Source organism: Mandrillus leucophaeus, unplaced genomic scaffold (genome assembly GCF_000951045.1).
Source record: "Mandrillus leucophaeus isolate KB7577 unplaced genomic scaffold, Mleu.le_1.0 Scaffold390, whole genome shotgun sequence".
Taxonomy (NCBI): Eukaryota; Metazoa; Chordata; class Mammalia; order Primates; family Cercopithecidae; genus Mandrillus; species Mandrillus leucophaeus.
The window spans coordinates 1708055-1721281 of record NW_012104143.1 but is presented as its reverse complement, the minus strand read 5'-3'; the positions used below and the strand labels follow the sequence as shown (position 1 = coordinate 1721281).

Sequence of the window (13227 nt, the reverse complement as noted above, 5' to 3'; positions counted from 1 at the left end):
CCAGGCTGGTCTCAAACTCCTGAACTCAGGTGATCCACCAGCCTCGGCCTCCCAAAGTGTTGGGATTACAGGGGTGAGCCACTGCGCCTGGCCGAGCCGTTCTTTAGAACTGGGATTTATACAAAACAAATCATACCTTACCTGGGTGGCCGCAGACCTTGGATTGCTGAGGGTAAACCGAGTCTGGTTGGGGCTGCCTGGCTAGCTAGCGTGGGGATCACCTGACCCATCAGGCTTCCTCTGGGAGCCTGGGAAGAACTCTCTTGCCATGGATGGTTCTGGAAGCTTTTTGAAGGAGGGACTTTCTGATTTCTGATCTCCCTTGGGAATCTGGATAAATTCTCTTTCACTTCTCCCCTGGGCGTGTGTGTAGTAGGGTGACTCACAGAGCTGACTTGGACCTTTTTTTGTGCTTTCTGCATTCCTGGGATTCTGGCAGCCTGGGCCTGGGATCTGCTCTGCCACCCTGGGTGGCATGAAACTCTCAGCTCTGGCGGCTAAAAGGCTGCATTGTTGGGGGGCTGGGACACCCTGACTCTTCTCCCCAGTCATTGTTTTCTGTCTCTGTCTCATCTCCCCCGGCTCCCCCTGTGTCATTGCTGGTCCTCCAAGATGGTGGAAGACACTGTGGTTTGTCTCTTTGGAGTCTCGCTCTGTCGCCAAGGCTGTAGTGCAATGGCATGATCTTGGCTCTGCAGCCTCCGCCTCCCAGGTTCAAGCGATTCTCCTGCCTCAGCCTCCTGAGTAGCTGGGACTACAGGCACGTGCCACCATGTCCAGCTAGTTTTTGTATTTTTAGCAGAGATGGGGTTTCACCACCTTGGCCAGGATGGTCTTGATCTCCTAACTTCAAGTGATCCGCCCACTTTGGCCTCCTAAAGTGCTGGGATTACAGGCTTGAGCCACTGTGCCCAGCCGTGGTCTGCCTCTTGTGCAGTGAGATCCAGCAGGGTGTCACATGTGGGTGTGCAGGCTGCTGCATTGCTGACATTTGTGCACGTGTCCAGGAGAGAACACTTTGATTGGCTGACACTCTCTGTCCGGGAAGTCTGAACTTCCCTTTGGGTTCCTGTTCAGGAACCCCATGGGGGTGCCATTTACCTTTTTGCAGATTAGAGTTTAGACCAGGAGTTAGCCAGTAGCTCACGGGCCGAATCTGGGCTGCTGCCTGTTTTTGTAAATAAAGTTTTATTGGAACACAGCCACTCGCATTCATCACATAGTGTCTACAGGTGCCTGGAGTTGCAACAGTAGAGTTGTGTCGTTGCCACAGAGACTGTAGCACCCACAAAGTCTAAGATACCTACCGTCTTTACAAAGGAAGTTTGTCCACCCCGGTCTCAGCATTTCTTTAGCTCTGATGACTTGTTAACTTCCTTTTTGTCCCCTTTCCAATTTCAGACATTCTTTCTTCCTATGCAAGGCAAGGACGGGAATCGACATTTATTAGATGCCTGCTGTGTACTAACTAGCACTATGCTAAGTTCTTTATATGCATGTCTCACTTAACTCTCACAGCAGTCCTGGTGAACTTGGTACTATTTTTCTCATTTTACAGAGAAACTGAATCGCAGACATAAGTGCCTTGCTTGATGTGAATAGTAGAGCAGAGATTCGAACTCACGATGGGCTGTTCTGCACAGTCATGTCACTTCTCTTGGTTGTAACTGCTGAACGGCAGGGTCTTGGCTAAATAATGGCTTTGTGTTAGGCTAGAAGCTTCACATGGCAGTATCCACCTTGTAACCTCAGTGCCTAAGACACAGCCTGGCACACGGTGGGCCTTTAGTGGTAATTTATTGTCGTGTTATATGGGGAGGTGCTCAGTACATGTGGCACATTATCTTATGTCTTGCATAAGGGTGAGGTGTGCATAGGGCCTCACGGGACATCAGATTAAGCTGCTTCTCTGCCTTCATTCTGTTCTAGTATTACCAGGAAGAAAGAGGAAGGGGACTGATGTATGCACAGATGTTCTGAAGGCCTGGCATGGTGTCAGGAGCTTTATTTTCTTTTTTAAAATGTTGCATTTTGGGTGGTTAAATATATGTAACCTGAGATTCGCCATTTTAACCATTTTAAGTGTGCAATTCAGTGATGCTAAGAGTTTTTAAAAATCTTGTTCAAGGCCGGGTGCGGTGGCTCACACCTATAAACCCAGCACTTTGGGAGGCCGAGGCAGGTGGATTACTTGAGGCCAGGAGTTCAAGACCAGTCTGACCAACATGGTGAAACCCCGCCTCTACTAAAAATATAAAAATTAGCTGGGTGTGGTATTGTGCATCTGTGATCCCTGCTATGTGGGAGGCCAAGGCAGGATAATTGCTTGAACCTGGGAGGCGGAGGTTGCAGTGAGCCGAGATTGCTCCAGTCTGGGCAACAGACTGAGACCCTGTCTCAAACAAACAACGAACAAACAAAATAACCACATAACTACCTAGCAACCTAGCTTAGCAATTGAGATGGGGGCAAGGAAGGGTAGGAACCAGGTCCTGTGAGAATCAGCTGGACTCGTGGCTTTGGGCTCGGTGCTCTTCCTTTGGGGACCTCAGCAGCCCCTTCTTGAAAACGGGTTGCAACTCGATTTGTTGTTGGCTGCACCTCCTCTCTCTGCCCCAGACCTGAGCCCTGTGATCTGAGGAGGAGGACAACGAGACACGCTCTTTGCTTGTCTTCCTGTCACTCTCAGGGATTGAATCACAGTGGAGCCAGGACAACAGGGAGAGTCCAGGCTTGCCGCTCTCCCATCCTCAGAGCAGCAGCAGGCCATCCATCAGCTGTTGCCTGTCCTCAGAGTGATCAACCAAGGCCCGGGGCAGCTGGGGTCAGGCGGGGCCTGGGTGGGAGCTGGTGGGGCTGGCTGCTTCAGGCCACTTCGTGCTGAGTCACTGAGTTGGCCAATCCTCCCTAGCTGGCCCTGCTCCCACTCCATGACTCAGATGTCTATTTCGGCCCTGGCTGCTCAGTGGGGCTCCTCCCATCTTCCTCCTGGCTCTGGGACTGCCAAGGCTTTTGGGAGCCCGGGCGGGGCTGACTAAGACTGCTAGGGCTCTAGCCCGTCCCCAGTCTCCTGCCTTTTATCTCATTGGCACTGAGTCTGTGGTTTAGGTTTGAGGGAGGAGGGTCTTGTAGATAAGGGGATCAGGGCCAAAGCAGATCATATATTAGGTCTCAACTGAAAATGGGGGTCCTTGGACCAGTTGCAGCAGCTCGATATCCCCCAGCTTGCTAGAAATGCTGGGTCTCAGGCCCCATCCCAGACCTACCAAGTCAAAATCATTTTAACAAGATATCCAGGTGGTTCAGGGTTGCAAATCACTGGTTTGGAACGTTCAGTGAATGCTGCTCAACTTATTTGCGGTAAGAGGCTTTTTCATTCCTGTCTGTACAATATGTAATATTTTCCCGCCAGCATTTTACTATGAACATTTTTAAACCTACGGAAAAGTTGAAAGAATTCTACAGTGAGCAGTCATATACTTGGTACCTAGAACCACAGTTAACATTTTGCTAAACTTGCTTTGTCATATATCTGTCTAACCAGATAGCTAATCAGCGAGCCAACCAGCTAGTTTTGTTTTGTTTTTTTTTGTTTTTGAGGCTGGGACTCACTCTGTCTCGCAGACTAGAGTGCAGTGGTGCGATCACAACTCACTGTAGCCTCCAACTCCTGGGCTCAAATGATCCTCCCGCTTCTGCCTCCCAAGTAGCTTGAGCACTGCAGGTGCACACCACTGTGTTTGGCTGATTTTTAAATTTTATATAGGCATGAAGGGCTCCCTATGTTGCCCGGTCTGGTCTTGAACTCTTGGCCTCAAAAAATCCTCCCACCTCAGCCTCCCAAAGTACCGGGGTTACAGGTCTGAGCCACTGAACCTAGTTTTTTTTGATACGTGAAACTTATTTTGAAATATATTAGTATTCTGTCCCGCAGTCACTTCCAAGCAAATCATTAGCTGGAGTTCAATATCTGTTTACAGTTTGGCGTTCTTTGTTTAAAATTTACATACAGTGAAATTGCCAATCTCAAGTTAGCGTTTGATGAGTCTTGGTAAAGGAATACCTTAAACCCCTGTCAAGATACAGAACATTGTAAAGACCCCAGGAAGTTCCCTTGTGCCCCTTCTTGATCAGTCTCCGTCCCCACCCACCAAGGCCTGATCTTGGACCGTTGATTCAAGCGTTGAAACTCCATTTTCTTTCCTTTTCTGCATTATGCTGTCAGTCATTTAATAATCAGGTGTTGTGCCAGGCGCTGAGCTAGAAAGAAACAGACCTTGACCACTGCCCTGGAGGAGAGATGGAAGGTGGGTGGCAGGCAGCTGAACCAACAACTGCAGGATGGACAGTGGGGGCTCTGAGGGAAGGAAGTGCTAGGAGTTGTAGGGGCTGGGAGAGTGGTCCCTAACTCAGCCTGGGACTCCAGGGCTAGCATCCAGGGAGGGGAGGGGGTGCTCAAGTCTAAGGAATGAGAGTCTCCGGCCAGGTGAATATGGTTGGAGGTGGAGGGGTGGGAGGGTGCTCCTGGTAGAGCAACCGGCATATGCAAAGGTCCGGTTGAGGGAGCTTGTGGCTGTTTGGGAATCGCTTGGAATTCGGCTTGGCTAGGCTGGGTGCGGTGTGGCTCGTGCCTGTGATCCCAGCACTTTGGGAGGCTGAGGCAGGCGGATCACCTGAGACAAGGAGCTCGAGACCAACCTGGCCAACATGGTGAAACCCTGTCTCTACTGAAAATACAAAAATTAGCTGGGTGTGGTGTTGCATGTCTGTAATCCCAACTCCTCGGGAGGCTCAGGCAGGAGAATCACTTGAACCTGGGAGGCGGAGGTTGCAGTGAGCTGCGATTCCGCCACTGTACTCCAGTCTGGGCGACAGAGCAAGACTCCATCTCAAAAGAAAGAAAAAGAAAAGAATACTGCTTGGCTAGATTGAAAGGGCTAGGATATAGTGAAAAGAGAAGCAAGAGCCAGGGAGCATCAGAGATCAAGGGTGCAGTTATGTGTCACAATAAGGACATGGAATTTTTTTTTTTTTTGAGATGGAGTCTCACTCTGTCACCGAGGTTGGAGTGCGGTGGCGCTTTCTCAGCTCACTGTACCCTCCACCTCCCGGGCTCAAGCGATCCTCTCACCTCAGCCTCCCGAGTAGCTGGGACCATAGTTGCGTGCCACCACACTCAAGTACCTTTTTCTATTTTTGGTAGAGATGGGGTTTCTATATGTTACCCAGGCTGGTCTTGAACTCCTCAGCTCAAGTGATGCCCCGTCTTGGCCTCCCAAAATGCTAGGATTACAGCGGTGGGTGAACTACCACGTCCAGCCAGGACTTGGAATTTTAACCCTACTGTGGTGGGAGCTGAGGAAAGGTTTTTCACCAGTGGAATGACACACTTAGGTTGGACAGGTTTTGGAAGATCCTCAGACTGAAAGGAAGAGGATACACTGGACATGGGGGTGGGGTTGGTGGCACTTAAAAAGCCTTTGCAGGCACCCAGGCAGGTAGAGAGGGAGGCTGAGCCAGGATATTCACCTGTGCCCACTACAGCATCAAAAGCCAGAAAAAGGGCCAGGGCGGTGGCTCACACATGTAGTCCTGGCACTTTGGGAGGCTTAGGAGGGGAAGATTTCTTGAGGCCAAGAGTTTAAGACCAATCTGGTCAACATAGTGAGGCCCTGTCTCTTGAAACAACAACAAAAAAAACCCAGACAAGTTCATGGGCAAAGGGCATGGGAAAAGATTCCGACGTGTGCTCCAGTAGAGGAAACGGAGGTCCTGGACAGGGAGGCATTTTGCACAGTTGGTAAGCAACAGTGCAAACAAATCACCAATGTTTACGTGATACAGGCAAATCTCTTCTTGCTGGACATTTAGACTCCATCTAATAAGGGTAACAGCTGGGTGCACTGTATTATTTAGTCCTCACAGCAGGACAGGAAGATCAGTCTTCCTACTTCACAGACGAAGACACCGAGAGAGTGGTGATGTGTCAGGAACCCTCCCACTGGGTTCTCACGCTTGAAACACTGATTGCTGGTCCCCACCCCCACAGTTTCTGATACAGTAGGTCTGGGTGGGGCCCAGGCGTCTGTGGGTCCCAGCAAGTTCCCAGGTGCCACCGATGCTGCTGATGGAGCTGTGTTTGAGGACCACTGCTCTGAGCCGTATTGCTGTTGCACGCATTCCCTCCTGCTGGGCGCAGGGGTTGTGGGGGGCACTTTGGCAGCACAGAGCAGAGGTAACCAGCAGAAAACCCATCAGAACTAAAACCCGAGAGAGTTTCCGACAAACAGGCCAGCATGTTGGAAGAACCAGACAAGGTCCTCAGACTACCCTGCGCTCCAAGAATCAGTGCCTGGGGCTGCTGTACCTAACTGGTTCAAACCACAGCTTTTCTGGCCAGCCTATCTGGTACCAAACGTAGATGTCAATATGGTGGATGCCAAAGAATACATCACTCTGTTAGGATGAATCAGGCTTTTCCTCCCTCCGCCTTCAGCCAGGACTTCTCTGAATTGTTTTCATTTCGAATGAAGGAGGGACCAGTTGACAAGCTGCTTTCATGCTGTCTGGGACAGGAGTTGCTGTATTTCAGTGTCTGAGACTGGGAAACCCCCTGGAGGTGGCTCTGTCTTTCGTCCCTAGTATATGATGTCAAACGATTCTCCTTGGTTTGGGTTACATGAGATGCTCCCTGGATTATGATCCAGTGCCCCATGGGTTTTTTTCCTCCTTTTTGATTGTCAATCCTTGACCTGCTTCAGAAGTTAGTTGTCTTTGTCGTCTAGGCCTTCCACGTCAGATAGAGGCTGTTTCCAGGCCGGGCGCAGTGGCTCATGCCTGTAATGTCAGAACTTGGGGAGGCTGAGGTGGGTGGATCGCTTGAGGTCAGGAGTTGGAGACCAACCTGGCCAACATGGTAAAACCCCATCTCTACTACAAATGCAAACATTAGCCGGGCATGGTGGCGTGCACCTGTAATCCCAGCTATGCGACAGGATGAGGCAGGAGAATCGCTTCAGTCTGGGAAGCAGAGGCTGCAGTGAGCTGAGAATGCACCATTGCACTCCAGCCTGGGCGACAAGAGTGAAACTGTCTCCAAAAAAAAAAAAAAAAAAAAAGGGGGCTATTTCCCTTTTTTTTGGCCAGTGAAGGGGGGACCCTGTGTTGGCCTCTGTATCTGTAACTTGAGATAATCTGAAAATCTGTGTTTATATCTATAGAAGAGAGGCAGCTTGAGGAGAAGAATTTGACAAAGCTCTTTGAGTGTGCAAATTAGAAACTGCAATGGCTGGGCGCGGTGGCTCAAGCCTGTAATCCCAGCACTTTGTGAGGCTGAGGCAGGCAGATCAGTTGAGGTCAAGAGTTCGAGACCAGCCTAGCCAACATGGCGAAACCCCGTCTCTACCAAAAAATACAAAAATGAGCCGGTTGTGGTGGCACGTGCCTATAATCCCAGCTACTCATGAGGCTGAGGCGGGAGATTTGCTTGAACCTGGGAGGTGGAGGTTGAGCCGAGATCGGGCTACTGCACTCCAGCCTAGGCGACAGAGTGAGATTCAGTCTCAAAACACAAAAAACAAAAACCTCTGCAGTGTTCCGTCTGTCAGTGTCCTTGTTGCATTTGCAGGGCAGGTTTTCTACCAGTGGCTGGGGACTCAGTTTTACTGGGCTGAGGGAAGGTTAGGATTCGAGGGTCTTGTTAAGCTGGACATGGGCTGCATTTCAAGCCTCTCCTGGCCGTCTCTGTCCTGCGTGTTGATGCCAAGGCTGAAGAAGACTGGATTTGCAGACAAAAGACTGTCATTTGAGGCCTGATTTCACCCCTTAATCACTGTGTCTTAGCATGTTGTGGGGGTTGAGGTAGGCAGAGGTTAGCCAGCCTTTTCTGGAAAGGGCTGACTGATAAATACTTTAGACTTTGTATCCCATACAGTGTCTGTGGCAACCCCTAACTCTGCTGTGTAGCTCAAAAGCTGCCATATTCATTTATGATATGTAAATGAATGGGTGTGACTGTTCCAATAAAACTTTATTCATAAATAGCTGGCCTGTGGGCCATAGATGCTTCTGATATATAAAGCATCTGATACAGTGGTGTATTGTGAACCCACTGGGTTTTTTCCCCCTAGACACTTCAGCTTTATTGATGTATATTGACAAATAAAAATGGAATATGGGTTGGGTGCGGTGGTTCATGCCTGTAATCCCAGGACTTTGGGAGGCCGAGGCAGGTGGATCACTAGAGCTCAGGAGTTTGAGACTAGCTCGAGCAATAGAGTGAAATCCTGTCTCTACAAAAAATACAAAAATTAGCTGGGTGTTATGGTGTGCACCTGTAGTCCCAGCTACTTGGGGGGCTGAGGTGGGAGGATCACTTGAACCTGGGAGGTCAAGGCTGCGATGAGCTTTGAATACACCACCGTGCTCCAGCCTAGGTGACAGAGCGAGGCCCTGTCTCAAAAACAAAAAGGAATATATTTAAGGTGTACAGTTAGATGTTTCCATATACCAGAGGCTACTGTCACTGCCTCTATTATTATTACTGCTGCTGCTCATATTACTCTTTCTTGAGCTGTTACTCTGTGCCAGGCACTATTCTAAGTACTTAACATGTTTGATCTCATTTAATCTTCACCACCAAGGAAGTGACCCGAGATCCCACAGCTAGGAAATGGGACAGCTGGGATTGAGCCAAGCCAGCTAGCCCCGTGCTGTGCACTGCTTCACACAGAAGCTGCCCCTCCACCCCCACCGCCGCCTTTTTCCTTTGTTCCCTTGTTATTAGCCGGCCCTTCCCAGAAAAGGTTGGTAAACCTCTGCCTATCTCAACCCTGACAACATGCTGAGAACAGTGATTGAGGGGTGAAATCAGGCCTCAAATGACCTTTTGCTTTTGTTGCAGTTCTCACTGGTTGTAATTCTGATTGTAATTACGTATTTATTTGCACCGTGGTTTGCTTACTGTCCATCTCCCCCAGGGCGGGGGGCTGAATGGGGCAGGGGCCTCCCTGTCTCGTTCACAGCTGAATCCGCAGCACTTCACCCACATCCTGGCCTATAAGCAAGTCCTGCCCAGGAAATAAATGAATCATTGACAGCCATACCCCACCCCTTCCTCCTCTCTCTGCACCTTGGTCTTTCACAGTGGATAGGGCTTGGGCTGCAGGTGAAATGGATTTGCAATTCCCAGATAACCCACCCCACCAACTGGGAGTGGGCAGGAAGGCGTCAGCTCTTCCGGATGAAAAACCAGCCTACAATGCAGCGTTTCTACTCAGCCTACAAAGCAAACACCATTACCTCCACGCCTTAGGTCGGAGAAATTCCGCTTTACGACACAGTCCCATGGGCCTCATGTCACTTGTCCCTCCTGGCAGTCCTGTGGGGTAGGTCGAGCAAGCAGTAGGACAAATGACTCCCATTTTCCAGATGTAAAAACTGAGGCTTGGAGGTGAAGGGACTTGCCCAAGGTCATCAGCTAGAATATAGCAGGGTTGGGATTAGAACCCAGGCCTGTCCGGGTCCACGGTCTGATCTGAACTCTGCTTCGGTTGGTCTGGAATGTAGTCCATGCACCCGCTGTATCTGATGGCCTTATTAAAAATGGGTGGCTGTCAGGGTCCTCCCCCTAGAGGTGCTGATTTAGTTGGTCTGGGGTGGGACCTTAGGCCCTTGCGCTTAACGAACTCCTCAGGTGATTCTAGTGAACTGGCAGGGCTGGGAACTTCACCCCTCTGAGCCCCAGAGTAGAGCCTGATCCTTAGTCCGGGCTATGTATTTGAATCACTGGAGGAGCTTTTTATTTAGCCTTTTATGATGGAAATATAAAGTAGACAGCATAGGATAATGAACTACCAAGAGCTCTTTTTCTTTTTATTTATCTTTGAGATAGTGTCTCACTGTTACCCAAGCTGGAGTGTGATGGCACAATCTCAGCTCGCTGCAACCTCTGCCTCCTGGGTTCAAGCCATTCTTGTGCCTCAGCCTCTCGAGTAGCTGGGACTACAGGCACGGCCAATTTTTATATTTTTTGTAGAGACGGGGTCTTGCCATGTTGCTCAGGCTGGTCTCGAACTCCTGAACTCAAAGCAATTCTCCCATCTCAGCCTGCCAAAGTGCTGAGATTACACATGTGAGCCACTGCGCCCAGCTGTCATGAGCTCTTTACCATGCATTGCATAGGTGAACATTTTAGTATGTATCTCCGAAGGACATGGATTTTGTTGTTGTTTATTTTTAATGACTTTTTATTTCGCAATAGTTTGGCTCTCAAACAGTTACAAAAATAGCAGAGTTCCTGATGTCCATTGTTCAACTTTCTCTAATGATAACATCTAAAAGATAAAGATTTTTAAAACTGTAACTGTTGGGCTGCATGTGATGGCTCATGCCTGTTATTCCAGCTCTTTGGGAAGCTGAGGCAGGAAGATCACTTCAGCCCAGGAGTTTGAGACCAGCCTGATCAATAAAGCCAGACCTTGTCTTGACAAAAAACATATATATGTGACCTTTAATAATAATTTCAAATATTCTAGTAATCCATTGTGGTTGCACAGTGGTTCATTCTTATATGATTATTCATGTTTTAGCTGGGATTTTTTTTTTTTTTTGAGATGGAGTCTCGCTCTGTCGTCCAGGCTGGAGTGCGGTGGCCGGGTCTTAGCTCACTGCAAGCTCTGCCTCCTGGGTTTACGCCATTCTCCTGCCTCAGCCTCCTGAATAGCTGGGACTACAGGCGCCCGCCGCCTCGCCCGGCTAGTTTTTTTGTATTTTTTAGTAGAGACGGGGTTTCACCGTGTTAGCCAGGATGGTCTCGATCTCCTGACCTCGTGATCCACCCATCTCGGCCTCCCAAAGTGCTGGGATTAAAGGCTTGAGCCACCGCCCCCGGCCTAGCTGGGATTTTTTTATGGAAAAGAGTTTCCCCTTCATTTTTTTGATCACTGATCACTCTGTAGTGATGGAATAAATGACTATTTTCCTCGGGGAAGCCTTCTCTGACCCTGGTGAACCAAATGATTACATTTGGGAAAGGTGGAGAAAATACTTGTTTTTTTCCGCGTTTTCTGTTTTCAAACGATGACCTGGTTCACTGGCAACATCAGATGTTTCTTTATTCCCAGCGTCAATATGAAACTTCTGTATATAAACATATGTGATAAGGCCGGGCACGGTGGCTCAAGCCTGTAATCCCACCACTTTGGGAGGCCAAGGTGGGCAGATCACTTGAGTCAGGAGTTCGAGACCAGCCTGTTTGCCAACATGATGAAACCCCATCTCTACTTAAAATACAAACATTAGCCCAGTGTGGTAGCTCACGCTTGTAATCCCAGCTACTTGGGAGGCCGAGGCAGGAGAATCACTTGAACCCAGGGGGCAGAGGTTGCAGTGAGCCAAGATCATGTCACTGGACTCCAGCCTGGGCGACAGAGCGAGACTCCATCTCAAAAAACAAAACAAAAAAACCATGCGTGATATGTTTTAGCCCGTTGTACTTACTCTTCTTGTCAAAGCTCAAATTGTCCCTCTCTTAGCCTGCAGCGGCCACTTCTGCTTGGCTCTTGAACCTTTTAACAATCCTGTTCATGCTTAGTTTCCTTGTTGTCTGGTGTAACAAGATGTTCTTGGCTTACCTTGCTTATTTCCTGCCCAGCCACTTTTCCAAGAAAAATCTGGAAGTTTGAAACAAAAAGCTTCAGTGCCCCAGTCTTACCCCAAACAAACTTAATCAGAATCCCTGGTGCGGGTAGGGCCCGGATACAGTATTTTTTATATTAAAAAAAAATTTTTTTTTTGAGACAGGGTCCCTAGGCTGAAGTACAGTGGCACAATCTCAGCTCACTGCATCCTCTGCCTTGTGGGTTCAAGCAATTCTGCCTCAGCCTCCCGAGTAGCTGGGATTACAGGCGTGAGCCACCACATCCAGCTAATTTTTTGTATTTTTGGTAGAGACGGGGTTTCACCATGTTGCCTAGGCTGGTCTCGAACTCCTGACCTCAAGTGATCTGCCCACCTTGGCCTCCCAAAGTGCTGAGATTACAGGCGTGAGCCACCACACCCAGCCAGGATACAGTATTTTTTTAAAAGCACTCCCAGCCTTGAATGGAAAAACCACTTGAGGAGAGTATGCCGCCTTATCTGGCTCTGTAAACACGTTAGAGCTGCACAAGGCTGGAACTTTGAGTGGAGTCCTTGGCTAAAGCTTTCATTACTGCGTGGTGACCTCTCTTCCCTCTGCTGCTAAAGCCTGTGTTTCAGAATTGAGACCCGGATGCATCCATGTTGAAAGCCAGACTTTGTCTGTCATCCCAGGACCTCTGTGTTGGTCCCTTTCCTTGCCTGCGTGTTGTTGACTTGGGGCTCATCTTCATACCTCTGGGAAATAAGTTATTCGATAGCTTGCTTAGAATCTCTCGGTACTTCCCATTGCCCTTAGAATGAAGACCAAAATATGTGGCCTGCAGTGTAGACTGTGCACAGCTTCCAGTGTAGACTGCTCAGGCCCCTTCTTGGTTCCTAGAGTCTGCCATGCTTCCTTCTGCCACCGGGCCTTTGCACACACTGCTGTCTGCTGGGAATGCGTTGCGTTTCCTCATTACTTAGTTCTCCTCTACTCACCCTTCAGGTGCCAGCTTGACTGTCTTCCTCGGGGGAGCCTTCTCTGGCCTTGGTACACCAGATCAGCCCCCATGCACTTACTTTGTCTTGTTGGTAATATTTCTTTCCCTTCAGGATGCACATCAAGGCCCAGAGTTGTAGTTTTGCATTTGTTCATGTGATCATTTGAAGCATGTCTGTCTCTGAAGCCTGACTCTTTGGGGCTCACATCCTGACTCCACCACTTTTAGCTGTGGGACCTTGAACGTATCTTTTCGTCTCTGGTCCCCAGTTTTTAGATTTAATTTTATTTTTATTTTGAGATAGTCTTGCTCTGTTGCCAGGCTGGAGAGCAGTGGCACAATCTTGGCTGACTGCAGCCTCCGCCTCCTGGGTTCAAGTGATTCTCCTGCCTCAGCCTCCCAAATAGCTGGAACTGCAGGCGCCCACCACCACACCCAGCTAATTTTTGTATTTTTAGGAGAGACGGGGGTTTCACCATGTTGGCTAGGATGGTCTCGATCTCTTGACCTCATGATCTGCCCGCCTCGGCCTCCCAAAGTGCTGGGATTACAGGCCCAGTTTCTTTTAACTGCAAAACAGGGGTGATATAATTACTTTCATCTATCT

At 49.1% G+C, this 13227-nt stretch overlaps 1 protein-coding gene across 1 annotated transcript in view; it reads left to right on the top strand.

The window, feature by feature from the left end:
- ABCC1 (ATP-binding cassette, sub-family C (CFTR/MRP), member 1) overlaps window positions 1–13227 on the top strand; it is a 125970-nt gene that overhangs the window by 5140 nt on the left and 107603 nt on the right. The gene's annotated exons all lie outside the window — the stretch shown is intronic.